At 30.9% G+C, this 11,247-nt stretch overlaps 1 long non-coding RNA gene across 1 annotated transcript; it reads left to right on the forward strand.

The window, feature by feature from the left end:
• The first annotated feature begins 5,113 nt into the window (after positions 1–5,113).
• On the forward strand, positions 5,114–5,719 carry LOC119687023. Its single transcript, XR_005253080.1, has 3 exons — positions 5,114–5,320; positions 5,405–5,492; positions 5,560–5,719. It is a non-coding gene; the product is annotated as an uncharacterized LOC119687023 (long non-coding RNA).
• The last annotated feature ends 5,528 nt before the right edge of the window (positions 5,720–11,247 follow it).

The following is an 11,247-nucleotide window of genomic DNA, read 5'->3' on the forward strand; positions in this document are numbered from 1 at the left end:
AAGTCCTCGAAGATATAAGATTGAGTTATGATACCGTTTTGGTAACTTACTTATGTCTTCTAGATTGCTCTGTCAAACACTCAAAAATAAGTTTCACTTCTCCAGATTAGCTTCTAAATTTATTTTTAGTTATTTAACTGAGAGATTGCAGTCAGCAGTTATTCATAATAAATCTTCAAATTTTGAACATCTGTTTTCTGGGATTCCGCAAGGCTAGATTCTCAACCTTCCGCACACGTTTTCTCAGTATATAAATTCTCAAAGCTGCATGAATATGCTGATGATATACAAATGTATCATTCGTGTCGGAGTGATGGTTTAAATGACCATCTAACAAAGATTAATATAGATTTAGCATGTATACATCGCTGGGCAATTGGACAATACTGGACAATATGCTGCTAAATGCAGATAAAACCATTATTTTGCCGCTTACTAGGTTCGAATGAAATGGATGGCGCTATGGATGGAAGTACATAAGTCTTATTACGTTTTCAATAAAAGTCAATTATGGTACATCAAATTCGAATTCGAATAAAACATAATTATCTTTTTAAAAAATGTATATTGAATAAATTGATAGCATTTAAGTGCAAATATATTGATACATACTTAATGTTCATTTTCAATTTGGACATTTTAACATTTCAACACCACTGAACTATAACCATCATAACCAAATTAACGGGAAGGAGAAAAAGTTCATGTCAAACTTTTTAGTAGTTGTAGTATTAGGTAAGTACCTAAAAATAATTAATATGATCATCAAGTTCAATAACATGCAGAATACACAGGTCATATATGGCGAAGTTCTATTTATTTACTTATTTGTGTACCTAAATAAGTACAATAAAACTTCTGTACATTGAATTCAATACATTAAAGCTTTTCCTATTTCCTTTTGCTTTTCCTAACTTAAGTTTATTCTTATAAATAAATATTTTATTTTTCTTTAATATCTATAAATCATAATATCTAAGGATCTCCATAAGAAATTGTGATGACCAGGAAATAATTTTCCAGTCTCATAGTAAAGAACCACTGTATAATAAGCAAAAGAGACATACCTGACCAATTTAAATAAATAAAGTTACATATTCTGAAGAGCATTTTCAAGTACGTTATATGCCGACATACCTTAGTTCTCCAGACATCAGGGCCCAAAACTGTTCAGGTTTTACATTAATTTAGTTAAGAAAAACTACACACCATTTAAAGCCAACTGGTGTATATACAATTTTAACATATACAACTATATATACAACATACCCAATATATACAATTTTAACAATTTGTTGGCGGTAGTTTTCAAAGAAAAATTTTCAATTTTAACTCTGATATATGAACACCTGATTTATATTGGCAAGGGATTTTAAAAAAGTGCGCCATCTTTTGCAACTAATTTTCAAAGTAATCCTAAAACACAGATATGATTTCACAGGACACTATATTATTATTATGATGATGTGTCTGCACAAGACGCGAAAACTTTAAAGCTTTTTATAGCTTTTTGACGAATTTCGACGTGTTTTTAATGGCTCAACCTTTGTTTACGACACTATGCTGTTTGGTTTAAAACTTCGGAAATATGAAAGCTTCTTGAAAACCTCAAAATAATGCCGCTCGGAGAGGACATTTATAAAAAAGCTTTACTTTTTACTAGACATACAATTTTCAAACTTAAAATATCTTCAAAAAGGTGTCGAGTCCTTTTATTTGACTTTCATTGATCCGATTAAGGTATTCGATCTGAGACAGTGATTATCCCAGGTCAGCTGAGAGGACCTTCTCTAGGAATAGCATAATATATCGTATAGGTAATACTATAGAATAGGTTACCGGGAACATTATCTATTATAACAACTGAGCGAGTTCAAATAATTTTTTTTATTAAGACTTTAATACAATCAGTTAAATATTATTACTAGATGAAACAATTTTACTCAAACCAGTCGTCTTCTTTTTTTCTAAGATAATGCAGTTTGGTGGTTTTTTTAAGTCCACACATTTGAAAAGCCTTTCCTACTGAACTTTAACCATTTGACTGTTTGAAAATTTAGGTAATGGTGAAGAACATTGTTTGTTATGAACCAGAAAACACTGACTGAAATAACCTATTGCAGACTTTGAAACTCTCATCTTTTATCATTGTAATATATTCTTCCCATTTTTTAATCGTCAAGTGACGTTCTTAGATACTTAATAGTATTTTACTATAGAATTTGAATCTGAAAAGCTTAAACAGAGAGACAAGCAGGAGAAAGGGGACAGTCCTATTCATGAGCACTACACACACATGAAATAGTCTTGTGGTCACCACTTTATTTTCGTATATGTTATTTCATCAACAGCATTTTTAAGGACATATATTGATTCGACCTCAGTCAAAATCGTCGTGTCGCTTGTAAAAGTAACTGTAATCAATAAGTTTGGTGTTTGGTGGTGGTCTTGTATATTGCGTGTTTACGTATATATGGTATAACAGAAGCAGTCCGATAATACTACCTTGGCATATCTCTTTCAATAAGTCTAAACTGCGAATGCTCGTTTTTTATTTTACGTGAAAAAATAGTTAAGTCAAATATGATTTATATAATTTGAAAATATTACAAAATTCACGTAGAATATTTTGCACGTTAAATATGACTGGAAGTACACATAAAAAGATTAAATATTAAAAGAAAAACTAGAATGTTCTCAAAATTATTTTTGTGTTTATCCGTTTAATTGTTAAGTATTAAATAATTAAGATGCCATCTTAGCACCAAAATAAAATAAACGCAAATATGATTTTCATCTGATGTAAATGATGAGTTCCATTGGTATGCATCCATCTCAGGTGTAACATGAAGGCTATAGACCACCTCTACATATCTCCGCATATTGATGTGGCTCTATGCTTTACTTACAGTGATCTAAAATTGTTTAATGGACTGTACTTGCATTAGATAATTGAAGTTCGGTAACTCATCACTCTCTGATTAAATGGAGTACTTCTAACTCAAACGAAGTTTTTTCAAAACGAATGGTGCTAAATGGATTAGAAATGAAAAACAAGGCTTTTTGTTAAATAATGGAGATTTGTAAGCATCTTTTGCTTAAATCACTCACTTATACGTATAATGGTATTCAACACAAAGAAGAGAATCACATTTTTTTTAACGTTCTTGCGTGCCATCTCATCGACTATATTCGATTTCGTGTTAAGTAGTTGGTGATACATTTTTCCGGTGATGAGGTTAAGATATTTAATCCAGCAATGAGAATTTCTCTCCACTGATAAAGTTATTTCTTGTTTTTAATAAATATTTTTTTTTTACGAATGACAGTTAAATTTGTATTTCTAGTAAATTATTTCTATTTCAATATAGCAAGCAAGCATACTATATATTTTATTTGACATTATGTGTGGCCACCCTTTCAAAAAAAAATTATGATTGAAGTCTCAACGAATACTGATTTTTCAACAAATTTCATATAAAATGTAAACAGATTAAGAAGAGATTTCCTAGTCATGTGACAAAAGTCACAAAATTGAATTAAGTATGACTTACGTCGGCAAAATTGATGACTTAAGCATGACTTAAGTTGGTAATGGAATTTCAGTCACGACTGTGATATCAGCCATACTTCTGATATTTTTAATCAATTATTTAAATTGTAATTAAATTTTAAGTAAAGAAATTGTCATATACTGCAAACGCTTAAAGATGTATGTCGAGAACTAACATATCAAGGTTTACATACATTCATAGTAACAACAAGATTACGATAAGCAATAATTTTATTTATTTTATCTGAAGTTTTATTTTTTGTTTCTTTTTTTTGAGCCTTTTTTCATAGAAGTTTATCTTCAACTATTGAATTGGGAGCTTCATGACTTTCTATAGGAATTATTCCTTTTAACCCTTTCCAAATTCCACTATGATAACTTTTATATAAATAAAAAAAATTGTATTATTTTATTTTAATTTTACTTATTTATTGATATTTGTTTACAAATATAATATTAATTATACAATCGATAGAAAGATTATTCAATATTTATTATTATTTAATCTTTAATATAACTAAATGGTACTAAATATTATATAGCTAGTACTTTGTATTTTATATATATATCATACTTTTGTCAATAAAGACAAAATAAACTTTATAATGATTGATGTCATTTGTCTAAAATTGTCAAATGCATAAATCCAGTAGCTATTGATTTATTGATGGGCTCTTAATCATCATAAAACAACGAAACTGTTCCACTCACTTCGTTAATAGTTCATTGTCTTCTAAGCAATTTACTCACATTTCAAACTATTGGTTAATGTAATAGCTTTCTAAAATCAAATACTTTTTCCCAGGATTTACGGTGAACCACCCCCAAAATAGCTTTGTTTTCTCCAATTGTGATCTGTAGAGCACTTTCTCCGATTTTTGTCCAATAGGAAATGCAATTGATCTTCCCAGTTTTTAATGAGAATATACCACAGATAGTTCATGAAGACATCTGACGTTGCAGGATAACTGAAATTTATAACATCATATCATCACTTTTTTGGACAAAAATACTTCTTAAATGAGTTTGTTTGCTTTCCCAAGGATTGTTTTTCTAATTTTCTATTTCACTTTTACTCTTTTATGACTGAGGGGCTTATCCCTGCCCCCCAGTTAAATTGGATTTCATATTATCTCAAAACGTGCTATTCAAGGTTCGACTATCAGTTGTAAAAATTGAGTTCAAATAATCGTCTATAAATATGGCAATATTTGTAAAATTTTCTTATGAAGTACTTACTAACTTATTTCGCAATTACCACTCGTTATCGGGTTTCGACCTAAAGAAGCGCTCCTCTTCAAACCTCTGATGCGTGTGCACTGTTCGGTTCAAGAAAAATAAATAATGGAGAAAATTTCTTGAGTATAGCTAGCGAATTGCCAGTACATTGGTTTGCATCTGGAAATCAAATTGATTTTATTCAAGACATCATATTTACAACAGTATATGTCTCCAAATGCACCATGTAAATGATGTTTTCCCTATTATTGGTGATGCATGTATATTTGTACAGGAAAAGAATTATATGGCAATATTTGTCGAATTGACATTACAGATACATAAAAAAATGAAAAGTTGAATATCTCACATAACGTTTCACATCTCCACAAAATTAACATAATTTATACTTGCCTGTAATCATGCAATCTAATCCTGCTAGAATCCGTGACTCTGATGACCGCTACAAGGATATTTTAAGCGAAGCTCGCAAAAACGTTCAAAAAAATGTAGCAATATTTGTCCTTATGAATGCAGCGATACGTATCAGTGCGTATCACAAATGAATTATCATTTTTAACTATCATTTGAGCAATAAAATAATTTTTTAATTAATTTTTTTTATTTATTTAGCTGCGTTGCTGGTCAGGAAATTCAATTTAATTTAAAAATTCAACAAAAATCAGATAATGAGGACGAGTATCTGCACGGTTTTTAGGAGGTAAACTTTTTAAATATATTTATTTATTTGTATTATTTGCGAATTTTAAATAAATTCTATATTTCAGTGTCATAAATTACTTCTAACATTGATTTCAATAAAGCATACTCGCCAAATACTTTTAGTTATGACAAAATTATTTGCAATATCGTATGTCGTATGGCGTACTCTATTCTTTTATTGATTTAATGAAGTTTTAATAAAATAAAAGTACGCAAACAGACAAACATCTATTTTGTGTATATTTTTAAATAAAATTAGATTATTTCATCTATACATATATTTATGTATATCGCATCTATTTGCAACAGAAGAGATGGAGGAGTTCAATAAGTAACTCTTTTGTATCTGCTACATATGGCATGTACATCTGTCTGTCATCCAAGATGATGTAAGTACATCAGGTTCACATGTGGCAATATATATAAATAATTTATATTTATCAGGTTAACTAGATATAATAATAAAGTTTTATTTATATTTGTTTTTATAAAGTTACAATCACAACGTTTCCGACTGACCGAATTATCGAGGCATCATATGGAGGCAATTTTTTCGGTGTTAGGCAGAAGATTAGCTGATCTTATTATTCTAAAGTGTTCAACGCTTTTTAATTTTTCTCACCATTTTCCTGCATTTATATAAAACAAAATAAGCAAAATCATAGTCAATTCACTTTGGTTATTCAATTGAACAATGTTACGTTCAACATCTTGAAATGTGTCGTAAACGGAGTAAAGTTCTGGCACGGTGGCGAGGCCAGCTAGCTCGTCGGAAGAAGGGATGGATTATTAACACCGCTATACTACTATTGAATCGGAACAAAAAAAACTTCGTGCCAGGTTATTTTATTTAACAAAACAAAAAAAATGAAATTATGGTGATTAAAATGGATCAAAAGAAAAATAAGAAACATAAAAATAAAAAAAAAAGAAAAAGAAAAAAATTTATATAAAAGAAACTGTCTAAGGACAAAACTGGGTCTACCAGTGCCACTCCGTACTGCCTCTGTCCATGTCTGTCAGTTTGGACCTACCCTACTTTTATATATATTACGATGATGTCTCTGCACAGGACGCGCAAACTTTAAAGCTTTTTATAGCTTTTTGACGAATTTCGACGTGTTTTTAATGGCTCAACCTTTGTTTACGACACTATGGTGTTTGGTTTAAAACTTCGGAAATATGAAAGCTTCTTGAAAACCTCAAATTAATACCGTTCGGAGAGGACATTTATAAAAAAGCTTTACTTTTTATTAGACATACAATTTTCAAACTTAAAATATCTTCAAAAAGGTGTTGAGTCCTTTTATTTGACTTTCATTGATTCGATTAAGGTATTCAATCTGAGACAGTGGTTATCCCAGGTCAGCTGAGAGGACCTTCTCTAGGAATAGCATAATATATCGTATAGGTAATACTATATAGAATAGGCTATCTGGAACATTATCTATTTAACAACTGCGCGAGTTTTACGATTTTTTTTTATTAGGACTTTAATACAATCAGTTGAATATTAATACTAGATCAAACAATTTTACTCAAAGCAGTCGTCTTCTTTTTTTCTAAGATAATGCAGTTTGATGGTTTTTTTAAGTCCACACATTTGAAAAGCCTTTCCTACTGAACTTTAACCATTTGACTGTTTGAAAATTTAGGTGATGGTGAAGAACATTGTTTGTTATGAACCAGAAAACACTGACCATTGCGCGCAGTACCTACAGTTGTGTATTGTATATGTGTCTCCAGATAAGCACTTGTTTATGTTACGTCTTTTCGGTGGGTCGCAAGTATAGCATAAGATGCATGCTGGCTCACGTTATAAGGGGGAAAATTATGAATGAACTTTTTAATGAGTGCACCCCCCAGAAACATGCCATTGAAAAAAAAAACGATATTCATAAAAGATCATTTTATATCTTTGTAACTTATTGCAACAATTATTAATGTATATTCATATGATAAATAATTAAAACATAATATATACATTATAGTAATGATATTTTCATTATTTTTTCAGTAATTAATAATACATAGTGTTTTATAACTTAAATCTGATTTGTTATGTGAAGGATTTTTTTTATGACAATGTTCGACTACTTGCAGCATATAACGTTTTTCCTCTTCATTTTTTGTCAATTATAATTTTTGTCGAATTATAATTCATCATAAGCCTTTTTCTGCACAGAATTCAAGTTCATCTCAATAATCTTGTCTCTCCATCCAAGTCGAGGAATTGAAACGGATAAAACTTTTCGACAGGCAAAAACGATAAAGAAAAAATTATTATCTTGTAGGTCACAATATCACTAAGGTGCTTTGAGGAAAATGACTACAACGCACTTATTATTATTATTAAATAATAAGCTATGAATGTACCCCGACCTAAAAGATCTATTGTGCGCCCAACTAAAACAATTCTAGACTATTTATAAATCTCATAATTGCTGTGGGCTAAACTATACCTATTTGATTTGGGACTAAGATCCCGCTTCCAAGGTCGACTACAAGTTCACGTCTTGCTGCCGCTGGGCAGTTGCATAGAATATGTTCTAATGTTTCCTTCTCCTCATGACAAAGTCTGCAGAAGTCACTTTCTGCCACACCTATAATCTTCATGTGGTAATTAAGTCTACAGTGTCCTGTAAGAAGTTCAGTGCAGATTTTAAAATCGTTTCTGGTAAGGCCAAGGATAGCATCAACTTTGATGTGTTCAGGATTGATGAATCTTCTTGACTACCGCATGATTGTTTGGGATCTACAGTGTTTAAGTAGATACTGTTTCTCCCGTTCATATAATAAGTTACTTGGGAAGCTATTTGTTACCTCGCAGAAGGGCTCTGGACCAATAAAAGGATTTCATGCACCCTTCGTTGCTAGGGAATCTGTTATTTCATTGCCCTCATGCCCTTCATGTCTCGGTACCTACACAAGAGTAACATAGTTCCTCGATACTAAAGTATTGAAAAGTTTAAAGCATTTCTAGACAAACTTTGATTGGAATGAAGATTTTGCTAAAGACTTTAGAGCTACTTGGCTGTCTGAAAGAATGCATATTTTGGTACCTCGGGTGCCCCTACATGAGCCTCTGCCTGAGAAATGGAAGCGGGTTTTCCCATTGCTATTGCTTTGCGGAATTTTGGTCCCATAATTCCTGCTTCCAGAGCAATCACCATCTCGACGAGATCGCCTTTATTGATCCTGTGTATTAACCGCCAGTCCATAACACACATGCCCGAATGTTGGCAATCAATTTGCCCCAAAATTCGATCATTTTGCCAGGAATCTGAGCCTGGAAAGTAACCAACATAGATTTTAGATGCCCGAATTTTGGCAGTCAATTTGTCCCAAAATTCGATCATTTTGTTAGGAAGCTGAGCATGAGAAGTAGCCAACATAGATTTTAGACTTTGGCTCTTTTGCCTTGTCCACAACATTAAGTTGGACTTCTTCTGTTGGCTTCAAGGCTGTTCAAGTTAATATAAATTGAAAATTAAAATGAATACAGAATACTGAATTTAAAGGAATGGAAAGAATGTGTGAAATTTTAAAATAAAACACTAAAATTTTACTTTTTTCCCAATTTTCAAATTTATGAAAATTTTGAATTTAGTTTGATTTTTTTCATATGATTTTTGACGTATGATGGCAATATACGTTGGAGTTTCCGATGAAGGTTCACAATTGTTCGCTTATTGCGTAGGTAACACGTTTTTCTTTATTGGCCGAAGTGTGTGGCCAGTATACAACTACTGGTCTAGATAGAGAAAATAGTGTTGTTGTTTTGCATACATTTCGGCCTGTATAGGCTAGCGAATTTATGTTTTTTACCATACTTGCGAGCCACCGAAAACACCTAATCTTATTTTTGCTTGTTAGTTTTTGCTTTAATCACTGCTTGATTAACTGTATAGGTACTAATATGGACACCTATACCTCTTTTGTGAAGTTGATTGAAGTACAGACCTCAATAAAGTAAGTCTCAGTTTAAAAGACAACGGACTATATACCAAACATAAGCGAGATTTTGGTGCAAGGGCTAAAGATTAAAGCTCCAACTAAGAAGAAGACTTTATTAAGGATCAATAGTTCTTCCACAGCAGTAAGCCGCACATATCTTATGGACTTTTTCGACGAAATTTGCCTCTTAGTTTAGAGTTAATTATGGGATCCAAATATTTGACATTGGTGCTTTAACTATGCAAGGTGTTTTTAATCTTACGAGGTTCGAAATTTGCTAAAGTTGATTTAGTGTTTACATTATTGTTTCGAGTTTTCATTTTGATTATTGTTATATTTTTAATTTATTGATGAACAATCAGCTCAAACCTTTTTTATGGAAACCTGTATTGTTATTTATAAATTGAAATTGAAAAATTTGTTTTTTAAAATAATTGAACTGAACAAAAATGCATATTATTTGTAAAGTTTTGGAAAGGCTTTCGATTGGTATATAAACATTAGTTCTCTGACATGTGTTTTTCAAATCATAGGAAAAAAAATTAGAAAAGTCGCTCAAAGTCGATTTCCACCAGCAAAGCTCGTAATGTAAACCCCATATAAGGAACTGGTAGAGAGTTTACGCATTCTATTGTTAAGTGTAATCTCAGTTTTGCGGTATAACCTCAGTACAATAAGGGGTTTTATATTACGAACTTTGCTGGTGGAAGTCGACTTTAAGCTCAAAACTAATTACCAAAACTGACTTTATTATGTAATAATCGGCATAACAAAGTTCGAACTTCCAACGAAAGTTAGGTTCATTACTAAAAGTTATTAACTTTTTCTGAATACAGTGTTGAAAATAATGCGTTTTTTATAACTTTTAAAACTCATGCATTTCATTGAATCACAAAAGTAAATGGATTTATTCGATATCAACATCTTTACAAGCCACTGCGGTATGTAAGAAAATCAAACCCCTAAATCTGAAAGGTTAAGGTATATTGATGATCGATCGAGAATACGTGTTTAAACACAACTTCGTTTCCCTTTAAGAACAACAAATAATTGAAGGCACGTTAAGAAATTTATAGAGGATCTATTTCTTTGCAGCAAATAATTGACAATAAATAGTTTCATTACAAATGCCTATTTAAAAAGAATCACTTTAATTTGAATATTAGAATATTAGATATTGATATACTCATCTGTGTGACGGGTATATAGCTAAACACATTAGATACTAAATAGAGATAGTAATAGTCTAAATACATTATACCTTCTATGTTTTCATTGTCTCTGTATAAATTAAACCTGAACTCTAAAATTCGTCTGTGTAAATAAGTCCATACCTAATATATCACATGTTGAAAACAATATACACTGTCAATAAAAAATTTCATGGTAAAGTTATTGTAATAAAAATAAATTGATTTGAGTTGGCAATGATATTGCTTAAAATTTTCTTACAAAACTCAAAACTTGAAGTTTTCATTTTAAATTTTATTTTTGTAGGTGTTGTACCAAATATTGGCTCAGAAAATTTTTTTTATTTCTTAACAAGTGTTTTAAATTGAAAATATAAGGGAAAACAATCAAATTGTTTTTTTGAACATGCCTTTAGATGGAATAATAATTCGACAAGCCTTGAGGGAAATTGAAAGTCCAGCTACCGCTGAGCAAATTGCTCGCCATTTACAAAAGCGTTTCAGAAGGCCTTACTATGTTCTCTTGCAGGAAGTAACTGAAACTTTATATGGCGGAAAGTTATTCGGATATATTAAATGTACAAATGGATTTTATTATAATATTGA

This window comes from Teleopsis dalmanni, chromosome X (assembly GCF_002237135.1).
Source record: "Teleopsis dalmanni isolate 2A chromosome X, ASM223713v2, whole genome shotgun sequence".
NCBI lineage: Eukaryota > Metazoa > Arthropoda > Insecta > Diptera > Diopsidae > Teleopsis > Teleopsis dalmanni.